Genomic DNA, 1191 nt, shown 5'->3' with positions numbered 1-1191 from the left:
TTTCTCTAATGCAACAGAATTGCAAGTTCCATGGACTTCCATTGGAAGATCTTCATCAGTTTTTAGCTGAATTCTTGCAAATCTGTGACACTGTCAAGACCAATGGGGTTGACCCTGAGGTCTACAGACTTATGCTCTTCCCTTTTGTTGTAAGAGACAGAGCTAGGACATGGTTGGACTCACAACCTAAAGAAAGCCTGAACTCTTGGGAAAAGCTAGTCAATGCCTTCTTGGCAAAGTTCTTTCCACTTGAGTAAGCTTAGAGTGGAAGTCCAAACCTTCAGACAGAAGGAAGGTGAATCCCTCTATGAAGCTTGGGAAAGATACAAACAATTGATCAGAAAGTGTCCTTCTGACATGCTTTCTGAATGGAGCATCATAGGTATCATCTATGATGGTCTGTCTGAACTGTCCAAGATGTCATTGGATAGATCTGCTGGAGGATCTCTTCATCTGAAGAAGACGCCTGCAGAAGCTCAAGAACTCATTGAAATGGTTGCAAATAACCAATTCATGTACACTTCTGAAAGGAATCCTGTGAACAATGGGGCGAATCAGAAGAAAGGAGTTCTTGAGATTGATACTCTGAATGTCATATTGGCTCAGAACAAAATATTGACTTAGCAAGTCAATATAATTTCTCAAAGTCTGTCTAGAATACAAGCTACACCAAGCAGTACTAAGGACGCTTCATCTGAAGAAGAAGCTTATGATCCTGAGAACTCATCAATGGAAGAGGTGAATTACATGGGAGAACCCTATGGGAACACCTATAATCCTTCATGGAGAAATCATCCAAATCTTTCATTGAAGGATCAACAGAGACCTCAACAAGGTTTCAACAACAATAATGGTGGAAGAAACAGGCTTAGCAATGGCAAGCCTTTTCCATCATCTTCTCAGCAACAGACAGAGAATTCTAAGCTGAGCCACTCTGACTTAGCAACCATGGTCTTTGATCTAATCAAAACCACTCAAAGTTTCATGAATGAAACAAGGTCCTCCATTAGAAACTTGGAGACACAAGTGGGTCAGCTGAGTAAGAAAGTTACTGAACTCCCTCCTAGTACTCTTCCAAGCAATACAAAAGAGAATCCAAAAGGAGAGTGTAAGGCCATCAACATGGCCAAAATTGGAGAGGAGGAAGAGGCAGTGATCGCCACTGAGGAAGACCTCAACGGACGCCCACTG

The 1191-nt window shown here is 41.9% G+C and overlaps 1 non-coding gene across 1 annotated transcript; it reads right to left on the bottom strand.

Annotated features, from left to right (window-relative positions):
- Nucleotides 1–255: 255 nt before the first annotated feature.
- On the bottom strand, nucleotides 256–363 carry LOC127743053 (small nucleolar RNA R71). Its single transcript, XR_008004368.1, has one exon. It is a non-coding gene; the product is annotated as a small nucleolar RNA R71 (small nucleolar RNA).
- Nucleotides 364–1191: the final 828 nt, after the last annotated feature.

Source organism: Arachis duranensis, chromosome 1 (genome assembly GCF_000817695.3).
Source record: "Arachis duranensis cultivar V14167 chromosome 1, aradu.V14167.gnm2.J7QH, whole genome shotgun sequence".
Lineage (NCBI taxonomy): Eukaryota > Viridiplantae > Streptophyta > Magnoliopsida > Fabales > Fabaceae > Arachis > Arachis duranensis.
Note: the sequence above shows the minus strand (reverse complement) of the source record. Positions and strands in the feature narration are given on the sequence as shown.